We start from the raw sequence: 10,251 nt of genomic DNA on the forward strand, positions 1-10,251 counted from the left end.
TACCATCAAAAAGACCACAAATAACAAATATTGGCAAGGATGTGGAGAAAAGGGAATCCTTGTACCCTGTTGGTGGGAATGTAAATTTGTGCAGCCACTATGGAAAACAGTATGGAGATTCCTCAAAACATTAAAAATAGAACTATCATACAATCCAGCAATACCACTCCTGGGTATTTATCTGAAGAAAACAAAAATACTAATTAAAAAAGATATATGCACCCCTATGTTCATTGAAGTGTTATTTACAATAGCCAAAACATGGAAGCAACGTCAACAGGTGCCCATCAATAGGTGAATTGATAAAGATCTGTGTGTGTGTGTGTGTGTGTGTGTGTGTGTGTGTGTGTGTGTGTATACAATGGAATATTACTCAGCCACAAAAAAGAATGAAATCTTGCCATTTTTGACATCATGGAGGGAGCCAGAGGGTTATTATGCTAAGTGAAATAAGTCAGACAGAGAAAGACAAATACCATATGACTTCACTTATGAGTGGAATCTCAAAAACCAAAACAATGAACAAACATAACAAAACATAAACAGAGTTACAGATGCAGAGAACAAACAGGTGTTTGCCAAAGGGGAGGGGCAGGAAAGAAATGAGGGAGATTATCGGGTACAAACTTCCAGTTGCAAAATAAATGAGTCATGGGTATGAAATGTACAGTGTGGGGAATATAGTCAATAACTATGTAATATCTTTGTATGGTAACATATTGTAACTAGACATTGTGGTGATGAGCTTGAAATGTAGAAATATCTAATCATTCTGTTGCATAACAGGAACTAATATAGTGTTGTAGGTCAATCATATTTCAAAAATTAGCAAACAAACTCATAAAAAAGGAGATCAGATTTATGGTTAGCAGAGGTGGAGGGTGGGGAAGGCGGAATTGGATGAAGGAAGGAAGGCAGTCAAAAGGTACAAAATTCCAGTTATAAGACAAATAAGTACTAGGGATGTAATCTACAATGATAATTAACACTGCTGCCTCTTATATATGAAAATTGTTAAAAACTAAATCCTAAGAGTTCTCATCATGAGAAAAAAATTTTTTTCTATTTTTAAAATATTGTACCTATATGAGATGATGGATGTTCACTAAACTTACTGTGATAATAACTTCATGATGTATTATATGTAAATCAAATCATTATGCTGTATACCTTAAACTTATACAGTGCTATATGTCAATTATATCTCTATAAAACTGGAAAGAAAAAAAATAAAAGCAATGTTTTTAAACTGTATTTGAGGAAAGTATTGTATTGATATTTCCTCTCCCAGAGGGGAAGCAATCACAAAACAAGTACAGTTTTATCATTATTCAGCAGGAGCTGTATCTTGATTTTTAAGATGATCATTAAAAATAAAAACACAATGTATCATCCTACTGCTCTAAGAGCACTGTTGTAGATTCCATTCTTCACGAAGTAATCTGAGGGCAACTCACTTAGTATCAATATAATCTTTGTAAAAATGAAAAAAAAAAACCCAGTAAAGATAAAACACAGCAAGCACAAAAAATTCAATGGCAAAATGATAACATGACCAATAATTAGTGGGTAAAAAATCAGTTTATCCAAAACATCAAAGAGAACATAAGATGAAGGCAATCTGCAGACTACTTATATCATTGTTTACTAATTTCACTGTCATATGAAATCAAAACATATTTCCTTCACATTCACAAATTTTAATAAATAAAACTAAAATCTTTTTTCAGATAGAGATTGATGTTTGCAAATGTTTGATGTAAAGAGCAAAAAACATAACTAGCTCTATTTAAACAAACTATGCCTTTTTTCTTTGTTAAATTAAATGCTGTTATTTGAATTAATGTTACAATTTTCACACCTTCAAAAAAATAGATATCAAGAGGGACCTGGACTAACAAATCACACTAATTTGGCTCTTTTTCCCTTTTGATATTTTTCTCCCCACTATACTAGTGATTCTCAAATGCAGTCTTGCATTTGCAGTCCTGCATTCTCAAATGCAGTCTCAAATGCAGTCCTAGTGATTCCTGATGCAGTAGCATCAGCTAGGAATCATCTAGGAATCTGTTAGAAAGGAAAACCCTTGCTGTTTCCCTGCCACCACTGTGGAGGCAGAGGCTCGGGTGCATTCAAGATTGGCAGCACCCATAACCCACCACCATGGTCAAGGAAGGCATTGCTGCTGGAGGTATAATGGACGTTAATACTGCTTTACAAGAGGTGTTGAAGACCATCTACATCCATGACGGCCTAGCACATGGAACTCACAAAGCTGCCAAAGCCTTAGACAAGTGCCAAGTCCATCTTTGTGTGCTTGCATCCGACTGTAATGAGCCTATGTATGTCAAGTTGGTGGAGGCCCTTTGTGCTTAACACCAAACCAGCCTAACTGAGGTTGATGACAACAAGAAACTAGAGGAATGAGGAGGCCTCTGTAAAACTCAGAGAAGGAAAACCCAATAAAGTGGTTGGCTGAAGTTGTATGTTGGTTAAGGACTATAGCAAAGAGTCTCAGGCAAAGGATGCCATTGAGGAGTACTTCAAATGCAAGAAATGAACAAATGAAAAACTTAGCTAAGAAAGAAAGGAAGGAAGGAAGGAAGGAAGAAAGAAAGAAAGGCAAATTTGGGGACCTTACCTCAAGACCTCCTGAATCAGAATCACTGGGGTTAGGGCCCAGTAACAACTCTCCAAGTGGTATTGATGCACACACAGGTTTGAGAACCATACTCTCGGTTGTTGGATCCCAGTACAGGTCCATCTCAAGTCTCCTCAGCTTTTCCATGTTCTACTAGTTTAGATCTAAAGGAGGGGAGAGTGAAAATGGCTTACAAATGGAATCCTATAATCACTCATATCTGCTACTCCTCCGGCTCATGACCAACTGCCTAACCCATATGTAGACTTAACATAGTAGCACATGAGCCATCTACTCATGTAGTCCTCACTCAGCTAAAGCTCAAGGACTGACATTGCAGGATGAGAATGGAGAGGGATACTATTTTTCACAAGAAGAATTACAGAGCAATTGACTCCTAAACTATGTGTATGTATAATATCAGTTGCAATAATATCTTAAATATATTTTAAAAAGAGATCCATTAGGACCTTCACTTATAGAACATTTGCTAATATATCAATAGAACACATCTTTGTATAATGATGGGGAATAAAATGTCATGGAAATAAGTGCACTCTCAGAGTGTGATGAAAATTCACCTACAAATACTGAAGCACATGAGCACACTGCTTTCAGTTTCTTTCTGTTTGGACTTAACCCCTGCTTGGTCAAAGAAATTAGAAAAATTAGAGCTGTATAAAGTAACAAGTCTCTTTCCAATTAAAAACCATTTTAAATAATAAAGATGTAACCAATGAATCAAAACACTGCTATATGCACTGCACTGTGATAAGCACTGACGAGGAGGAGAGGCTAAAAATTAAAAAAACAAAAACAAAAAAACCCCACAACCCTAGAACAGCCACTGTAGATTTACAGATATTCAGAGGATGAAACAACAGTGTGAGCTGAGATGAGATGTAGAAACTGAACTGGTCTTTGAAGGAGGGATGTGTAGGGAGATGGGAATGAAAATTCCAGACAGGCAAATGCCATGAGCAAAGACCCTGAATACACTTGGCACATTTGGAGAATAATTGAATAGACTGATTTAGCTGGAGTGGGACATCGATATAAGAAAGATTGGAGAGGTAGATTAGGTCCATTTTACTGTGGTCTTAAGTGTCAGGCCGGGGCATCTGACTTTTCTGAGAGCAATGGGGAACCATTTAAAATTCTAGGGACATGATGAAAGCAGTATTTTAGGAAGACTGATTTGACTAAATGTGTAGAGTAAATTACAGTTGGGCTTCTCAAGCTATCAGATGAATATGAAATCACCTGGGATCCTCTGATTCAGTAGGTCTGGGAAGGCTGAGATCCTGCATTTCTAACACACTCCTAGTGAGGCCTAGACTGCTGGTCCTCAGACAGTACTTGGAGTAGCGGGGGATCATGATAGGGTTTTAAATTCAAGCTATCCATTGAGGCATAATATTGAAATAGGGAGAGAAAGCATGCCATAAAGAAAAAAATAATTTTTTACAAGTTTATTATTTTAGTCTGTTCAATTTCTTTGCAAGGAGCAGTCATTTCTCACTCAACCAGCTGACATAAAAAGGGAGACTATAAAAAAAGAACATAGGAGAAATTCATAGAAACAAATGCAGACAGTATGGTAGAATGTCTCCAGGAAATGGAAAGGGAATAGACACTGCTCTCTCCATGTCTCTGGCTATATGCTTTCCTGTCTCCATCTGCTTCCTTCTCCTGCTTATTCAGCAGTTTGCCCATTAGGACTCTCAGTCCTGACTCTAAATAACTTTAAGTTCAAGCAACCAACACCATCTTACTGCAGGCTCTTAAATCTCAGTATATATTCTCAGGAGAGAACCAGATTGGACCAGTCTTTGGATTGGTCCCAAGGTCAGGAGTCCATCTCTAGTTCAGTCATCTGTTACCTGGACAGAGAGAGGTCTTTCATATAACATTTCAGGGACTGTGAGTGAAATGAAGAGGGAGAGTTGGGGATGGCAGGCAAATTGATCAACAGATCTAAAATGACTGGTGGGAGAGAATCTCGGGTTCAGCTGAGGCCTCTATTGTTTGCACAAGATGTCAAGTATTTTCCATGTTTTTCTGAACATGTTAAAAACATTGAAAAACCAGTTTTATCAGCCTTAAGTTATGACCCACCTCCAGACTACATGAATTGGTGAAAAATTCACTGAGGCTGAATAAGCAGGTGGTGAGGTCTGTTCCCAGCATCTGTGCATTCCTCCCCTGACCCCCCCTACAAGAGACTGGAGAGGGGAGTTCCTACCCCTCAAATGAGGGAGTTTTCCAGAGACTCATTTGGAGAACTTGACTTGTGTCTCCTAGAATTTGGGGGTACATGGGAATTGCAGTTGCACTTTGGAAAGTCTAAAAGTGAAAGACTGTGGCTGTATCATCTAGAGATGGCAGAGCAGAGGAAGGGAGGGAAGGACAGAAGGACAGAGAGATGTAGTCCCAGGAGTAAACTACATTCATACTGATGTGGAGGGGGGAGTGGGACTTGAACAAAGTGGGATCCTGCAGGAGGAAACTGCCCTATATTAAAAAGATCCCCACCCCTTGTAAGAGTAATGCTATCCAAATGTGAATCTCTAATATGGACTAGACTTTTTGCTATCCAAGAATTACCTAAAAGGTATGGGACCCAAGGTATGAAGAAGGGTAAATCTTCAGAGCTGGTTTAAATGGAGAATTGTGGGGAAGGGTCCTGCCTGCACCCTACTAAGTACAACATGTTCTTTGAAACAACTACATTTGCAAAATTATGTCATCCCAATGATGGCTGCAGATTCCAGGCACTGATTAACTGGAGAACAGTCTAGCAGCCTAAAAACAGAACTTGGAGTTAAAGATTTGTTCATTTTTCAACTTCTATTTTTTTCTTGAGATAAAACCGTGCTTCATTTGGAGTATAAAACCCAACAAAAAGCTCTCTAGATGCTCCAATGAATTAGATCTTTAGGAAAGGGATATATGAATCAAGAAAGAATGACAGGAGGTGAGGGAGAGATATAAATATTTTCACTTCCGTAAAAGCCACACAAGATTCCTTACTGAAAGTTTATGACAGACTGGATAATGGAGAAGCTAGCTGAATAGTATCACATACTTTGATATAATCATGTAAAATGCAATACCTGCAGCTTCAATTTACCTAAGCTAAACTAAGTAAAGATGAACATGACACCAGCCCCACCCTTATCTTCAACAAAGGAGTCCAAAAGCTGAGGAGGGAAGCCAGCCACACAAACCAAAGGTTTGCGTTCCCCAACGTGTCCCACCTGCCTGGATTCCACTGAGCTTCTTAAAGGTTCCACTGTAAGTACAATCACAGATTCTTACCCGGTGTCCCAGGTGTTACTTTGTTTAGTAAACAATTCTCATTTCTCATGCTAACTGCTAAATTAATTCATTCTTTTTTTTTTTTTTTCTTGTAGAGCCTTCCCTGTGTCTGGCACTGTTCAATCAATAAACTCAAACTCCTCATGAAACTTATATTTGATCATGTGGCAGTGCAGGTAATAAATAATATATCCATTAAAATATATCAGATGATGGTAAATGTTATATTAACAAAACAATTGCAGGGGAAAGGAACAGAGAGTGCTTGGGGGGGGTTTAAAATAGGGGGTCCGGGAATTCCCTGGTGGTCCAGTGATTAGGACTCCGTGCTTCCACTGCAGGGGGCATGGGTACTAAGATCCCGCAAGCTGCGCAGTGCGGCCAAAAAAAAAAAAAAGAAATTTAAAAAAGAAATAAAATAGGGGGTCAGAGAAGGTCTCCTAAAGGTGACATTTTGAGCAAAGATGTGAAAGAGTTGAGGGCCCATGCCATGCAGACATATTTGGGGAAAGCTTTCCAAAGACAGCACAAGTCTTGAGGTAGGAGCAACTTGGCATAGTCAAGGGACAGTAAGGAGTTAATGTAGCTGGAGCAGAGGGAGAAAGAGAGAGGTGAGGTCTGAGAGGGAAGAAGGACCAGATCACTTCAGGCCTTGTAGGCTACTGTGAGGACTTTGGCTTTCACTCTGAATGAGATGGGAAGCCATTCAAGGCCCAAGATGTGACATGACCTGACATATTTCAACAGGATCATTCTGGCTGCTGTTTAAGAAAGATGACAGGGGATGGAGTGCCGGGGCAGTCTACTAGCTGGGAGGCTCTTGAAACAGTCCAGGCCAGAGATGATGGAGGCAATTGTTAGGGGAACCATGACTGAAACCGCCTGCCCTGGCCAGGCACCATAGTAACCACTTTCATGAGTTATCTTAAACAGGAGGTCTTGGTAAGGGATGAGGAACTAACAAGCTACCACCAACCAGAAGAATTCGGGAAAGGTCAAAAGGAGAGAGGAGACACCAGTCCATACGTCCAATCAACCTCCCAGAATCCTTCTCGCTGGAATCCATCTTGGCTGAGTGATGCTCGCACCACCAGAGAAGACCCTGAGTCAGAGTGATTGGCCAGAGACAACCCGGAAACTAACCCATTTACCATAAAACCTGAGAATGCAAGCCACGTGGCAGAGCAATTCTCCTGGGTTCCCTTACCCTGCTGCTCTCCACCGGGGCGCCCCTTGCCAATAAAGTCTCTTGCTTTGTCAGCACATGTGTCTCCTCAGACAATTCATTTCCGAGTGTCAGAAAAGAGCCCACTCTTGGGCCCTGGAAGGGGTCCCCATTCCTGCAACACAAGGACTGTGGGTCAGGGTGGCAGCAGAGGAAATGAGTGTAAGCAGATAGGGTAGGGGGTCCCTGGAGAAAGAGAACCGGGCATGGCTTTCTTGACATAACAGAAACCATTTTTGACCTAAGCTAATTTGTGATTTAAGCCTGGCAGCAATGCTCGCCCTTGAACAGGTCTCAGTAATTAATGATCTTAAGGGAACAAAAGAATGCAGAAACAAATGACTTATCAGGCAAGAGAACTAACAACAGCAAAGATAAAATATCAAGTTGTAAAGACTCCCAGTTCTGTTTCAATGGTAAAGATTAGCCTGAAGCACTCAACAACCAGATCCATTGGAACCTAGGGATGATGATGTTGATCTTTTCTGACTCTCCAGACTTCAATCAACTAAAGCTTGGACTCTGTCTGACTTCCCAAGCCCCTTCATAAATATGCATGTACCCTTAGCTTAAAACTTCCCCAGTTTTGCAATTTGGGGAGATACTGCTTTAGGAAAGATTCCTGGTGTTCTCCTTAGTTGCTGCAAGTAATAAATCCTTCCTTCTCCTGATCTTTGGCTTGGTTATGTCCTTTGGCTCAACCCCACCAAGAGACCAACCCAGTTTTAGGGTAACATGAGAATAGGAGGAGTAACCAGATTCTGGTAACTCTCTGAATACTATAGTAAGAGGTACAGTGTTATGCTTTAATTTGGCGTAGGAAAAACAGAAAGGCAAATGCAAAACAAATTTAAATTCAACAAACTGATCTATTAAGGGGAATTGGACTGTTTATTTCAGGAGTATTTTAAATCAGTAAAGCCTTTTAGGTACTTTTCAAGTACAAAAACTTTCAGGAGTAGATATTCTGAAAACCAGAAGAGCCTTGAAACCATTTAAAACTCAGATCAAATTCTCTGAAAGTGTTTACAAATTTGACACAGTATCTTACTCAAAGAGAAAATGCCCCAGAATTTAGAGATTAGATTAAAAAAAAAAAAAACCACATCAAAGCAGATACACATAGAAAAGAGCTGAAAATACAGCTAGATGTCACAATGTGTCAGATTATCATCTGATGTTTCCAATAAAGATCTAGTACCAAAAGTATAAAAGCTCATAAGCTAGCTCATTGTTAAATGACACAGACCATTTCCAATGAGAAAAGGAGAATCAGCAGAAATAAAGAGGGACACAGAAAAGCAAACTACAGCATTAAATGTTTGTGACTTTAAAAGAGATTAAGAACTTCATAGCAGAGGTCTTCCCATTATTATTATTATTATTATTACTATGAGAGAGAGCGAGCATGCCAGAGGGAAACTACAAAAAATGCTATGTATTCATGAAGGATAAGATTATACAAATCTGAGAACGGAGAAGAAGGAAACATTTTTGAAATGTCATCCAACAGTGCCAATGAATATTATTTCTGCCAGGGAACAGCACAAGAATGTTTTATTCAAGAATATCCAAGCAGGGACTTCCCTGGTGGTCCAGTGGGTAAGACTCTGCGCTCCCACTGCAGGGGGCACCGGTTCGGTCCCTGGTGGGGGAACTAAGATCCCACATGTCACGCAGCTTGGCCAAAAAAAAAAAAGAATATCCAAGGAAATAAAAATTACATTTAAATGGCACTTGTGTCAGATACATACAAAAATTTTAATGAAAAAAAGAAAAGCAGCTTGTGGGAATAAGTGTTATATTTCTATTCTGGGAATAAAATGTTATACTATGTATATTCTCATAATAAATGACTACTTAGGTATTTAATAGCTTGATTCTCAATGTTAAAATGAGACAAGCCAAACAACAAAGATTTAACAATTTATCGAGATCTTATATTTGACTTTGTCATCAACTAGCCATAATTATTAGCAATGCAACACATCTTTCAGCCTTTGTTTGTTTCTCACTTTTCTCCAAAGTAAAATAAAGGGGGTTTTCTCCCCAGTTTGAGAGGGAGAAAGAGAGAGACTGAAAGAGAGAGAATGAACAATAGATTACATACTTTCCTTTGAAATGTTTACATACCCTCTTCCCTATCAAATTTGTCTACCAGCCTTGGGGCTATGCCTTAAGTTCCTGATAGCTTTAGGAACTTCCCTCTTTCTCTCCAACGATATCATCCTTGACAATTTCAACATTTCAAAAGTCCATGACTTTTTCACAGCCTGACCTCACATTTTCTCAGCCTTATTGACTTCTTTCCCACTACCTTCCTTGGATATGGAATCTGCTCAACCTCCAAGATTTTAAACTGAAATGCCCATCCCCAGCCATCACCTCTTGCCTTGTTACTTCTCCCATTCTATTGAACCTGGTATTTGTAATCAGAGTAACATGTATTCCATCAACCCTCAACCAGTAGTTGTGGTTATGTCTATAGATTTAATTAATTAGTTTGTTTGTTTATTATTTTTATTTATATTCAAGGCTACAGATTTTAGAGTCAAACTGCCTACGTTTAAATCCTGACTCTGCCGTTCACTACTTGAGTGATAAGGGATGAGTTATTTAATCCCTCTAGGCCCTAAATTTCTCACAGGATTCCTGTGAAGGTTGAATGAGATAATCCACATAAACCTGGCACATATTAAATACGTGATGAACATTAGCCAGGAGTATCAGTATTTCATTTGGCTTTACTGTCCTCTGTAGCGCCTGGTCACCATAGTCATTCTGGCTATCTCTCCTCCATTAGTCACCTTTTTTCATCTCAGTTCCTTGATTCAAACTTTGATTACTTCTGGGATCTTGCTGGACCATCAGGGATACTCAGGAATTTTTTAAATAATCTCTCCTGAGTCCTTATTCCACTCCTCACAATAGTTATTCTAAACCACCTCTACTTTCCTCAAGGCCCCATATCTTCCCCTGCCTGAAATATTTTTATGACATGAGGTTGTCTCCTAATTCACTGAGAAGAAAGAGGCCACCCTTTCAGCAGAAAATGCTTCTCCTA

The 10,251-nt window shown here is 39.2% G+C and overlaps 1 pseudogene across 1 annotated transcript; it reads left to right on the forward strand.

The window, feature by feature from the left end:
• The first annotated feature begins 349 nt into the window (after nt 1-349).
• On the forward strand, nt 350-2,756 carry LOC309643540 (small ribosomal subunit protein eS12 pseudogene; annotated as a pseudogene). The gene has a single exon. The product of its transcript is annotated as a small ribosomal subunit protein eS12 pseudogene (transcript).
• Nucleotides 2,757-10,251: the final 7,495 nt, after the last annotated feature.

This window comes from Balaenoptera physalus (assembly GCF_965194825.1).
Source record: "Balaenoptera physalus genome assembly, chromosome: 15".
In the NCBI taxonomy this organism is placed as follows: Eukaryota; Metazoa; Chordata; class Mammalia; order Artiodactyla; family Balaenopteridae; genus Balaenoptera; species Balaenoptera physalus.